This window comes from Electrona antarctica (genome assembly GCF_951216825.1).
Source record: "Electrona antarctica genome assembly, chromosome: 20".
Taxonomy (NCBI): Eukaryota; Metazoa; Chordata; class Actinopteri; order Myctophiformes; family Myctophidae; genus Electrona; species Electrona antarctica.
Window position 1 is genome coordinate 20,996,544 of NC_136801.1, and position 3,433 is coordinate 20,999,976.

Genomic DNA, 3,433 nt, shown 5'->3' on the forward strand with positions numbered 1-3,433 from the left:
AGCCTGATTTAAGCAGTTGTTTCACCCGTGACTTCAAAGTTTTACCACAGCAACTCAAAGGCCCTAAAAACAAGGCGCCAGACATCAGTACAAGTAAAGGGTTTCAGATATTTGGAAGCTTGTCTCACAAACGGCACAACCGCAGGGTCTCTCTTAGCTTATTTACAGGCTGTAGAGCCGTACAACAAAGGGGTCTCTTTTTCCCCAAGAAAATTACACATTCTGAGACAATAAGATGCGTGAGCATATGCCACTGTGTGCTGTGCAAATTTTATATATATATATATATATATATATATATATATATATATATATGTATATGTGTGTGTGTGTGTGTGTGTGTGTGTGTGTGTGTGTGTGTGTGTGTGTGTGTGTGTGTGTGTGTGCGTGTGTGTGTGTGTGTGCAGGACATTATTCAAGGTACAGGACGTTATTCAAGGTGCAATGTTATTCAAGGTGCAACATTGTTTACGGTGCATATAGTCCGCGGGTGGTTCAAGAAGAGCTAAAGAGCCAAGTCAGCTATAGTCCCAGGTATAATCCACAGTAGACTCAGGAAGGGCAAAATGGTCTGGGCCAGCCTGACAACATTGTCTGTCATCGGCATTGCCTGTCATCAGGCCACTGGCTGAGCATGGCATCGCCAATCATCAGGCCGCTGAGCAAGACTCATGCCTTGCTCAGCGTCCTGATGGCAGACTCATGCCGGTTATGCTTCAGCAATAGATCTGACGGCTATCGGGTGGAAACCTGGTGGTGCTATACTCTTGATACTGCGATAGGCCCCCTTGCCCTTCCGCGGGCGTTGTGAGTGGTTGAACAGTTTGTGACTTGTGCTTGTCTTTGATGATGCGCTGGGCTTTGGCTAAGCACCGCTTGTTGTACAGTCCTTGGAGCTCGGGGAGCTCGCCTCCCTACTATTCGCTGTAGGCTAATCTTTTCTCGGGCATTGCAGTTCCCAAACCAGGCCTTGACACAGCGTGATAGGATGCTCAACCTGTGGGTCACGAGTCGCCAAATTATTTTGGGGAATCCCCCCCAAAAAAGGTATAAAAAAAAAAATATATATTTTCTTTTGCAACTGAATGGCTGTAAAATGGAAATTGCGAGACATGGCCAAAGCATTTCCGGGGGTCCCCAGCCAAAAACGTTGAGAACCCCTGTCCTACACCAAACTTTCAGAGTCATCGGAGCCAGTACAGTCACTGTTGGGCCTTTTTCCCTCACATTTGTGGTGTGTGAGTCCCATTTGAGATCGTCTTAGATGTGTAGGCCTACTCCGAGGAACTTGAACTCGCTGACGCTGACCCTTTCCAATGCAGCTCCATCGATGAAGATGGGCGCATGATCTCTCCGCGGCCTCCTGAAGTCCACAATCAGTTTCCATGGTCTTGTCAACGTTGAGGGTGAGGTGAGTGCCAGTGTGTTGATCTCATCTCTGTAGTCGTACTCGTAGTTTTAGACGATTCGGCCTATCACTGTTGTGTCGTTCGCGTACTTTATGATGGTGTTGGAGTCTGACTGTACAGTCACCAGAGATTTAGCTCATCCATTGAAGTATAGTTGGCCGGCCACCTATAGACAATGCTTCAACCAAGTCAACACCCTGCTGATCCTCACTGACCTTCAATCACAAGACACAAAAAACAATTTCACCCCTCCTTAATTTACACAGGTAAACGATTGGCAATAAAGTTGATTCTGATTCTGAGAAGAAAGAGCGATTCAACTGGTCAGCCATTGAAAGAGTGCAGCACCGTTTTGGCCACCATGATTGAATACTTTATGAACAGTTTGCAGGATGAAAAAAAACACGGGAAAGTACAGTTCAATACAAGGTCTGCTAAGAGGCTTTAAAACCCAAGAAAGCCTCTGGCTTGTTTCCATTGTGGTTCTTCAATATTCATTTCATCAGAACATTTAATGACATTAAACTACACTTCACTACACTTCCTCTGCCAACCTGGGGGGGGGGGGGGGGGGGGGGGGGGCAGCGGACTGACCGCATGCCTCCTTCTATGCATGAGGAGTCCAAGCTGCTTCTTTTCACCTGACAGGGGAGAGTTTCCCCGGCCGGACATAGCGTGTGGAAGGAACACGTTATTCCAAACAGTTCCTTTCCCCTCCATCAGGCGCCCTGGCTGGCCAGGGGGAGGTAGTTTAGAGACCAGGATTACTGCATGTTTTTGTGAGGTTACCTACCCTAGGGGACACAGGGAGAACATGCAAACTCCACACAGAAAGGCCCTTTTGCCAACCCCGCCTCGGGTATGGGCACTGTCAGCACTGATGACGCGGAGGAGGGAACATGCCCCCAGCACCCACAGCGTCCCCAGCGGGAATCAAACCCAGGACCTTCTAGCTGTGAGGCGACAGCACTGTGCCACCGTGACCCCCAAAAGTCCAATATCTTAACCACTAGACCAAAGGGATATCCCTATGGACCGGGGGAAATATTAGACTTTTGAGGCTATCAGGCAGAGACTCTAAACCACTCTGCTACATTGTATGCAAAAACATAAACGGTTAGAAATCTAAAATAAATAATATGTAGGCTACAGTGTGCCTAGCCTGGCTAATAAGCCAGACTAATATCACACAACACTTTTTTTTGCCAACGGCTGATTCGGTCTGGTTTATTAACCAGGCTACAGTGTGCCTGCATGCTGATGATGCCCAAGACAAAGTTGTCAGCTGCCGAAGAAAAGAGGGAGAGAGTCTGAGTAGGCCTACTTTATCCTTTTATTTATTATTTCCCCTTGGTGTGTCCTTAGTTATTTTCCTCATGTCATGTCCTGTTCGACCCTCCAGTCCAGTTGGAGGAGGTAATGCACCTCTAAGCTGGTTTGACAAACCCCAGAGAAGCCTCAAACCGCGCATGCGCATACGTGGATTCAGACTAGAGTCAAGTCAAGAGTGCAGAGAGAAAAGTTTAGCTCCAGGGTTGTAACGGGACGGCAGTACAACAACAGCATTATTACACTATTACACACAGTTGTGAAAACATTCATCATCTGTTTTATATCCATAACTATGATTTATAAAAGTCTCGTGGGACTCGCTCAAGTGACATCGTATCGATTGGATGTTTTTTCTCGCAACGTTTCACATTTTTTGCGGTTCTTTTTTTTGTTGGACTTGTCTACATGACGCCATGTCTTCCAAACCCCCATGCAGCCAGAGTAACGGAATGATAATAATTACATTTTCATTATCTGTTATTATCATTGACTGAGCCAGCGGAGAGAAGACGATGAGTTCAGAACAAACTCTTTTTTTCTGGCGCAGTTTCAATGTTGTTGCGGTTCTTTTGTTAGACTCTTATGACGTCGCCTTAGTTTCCAAACCTAGACTCGCCCAGTAATAACGGGACAAACACAATCATTATTGATCACTGATTGTAATCGAGCACCACCAGAGTCCAGAACCGACG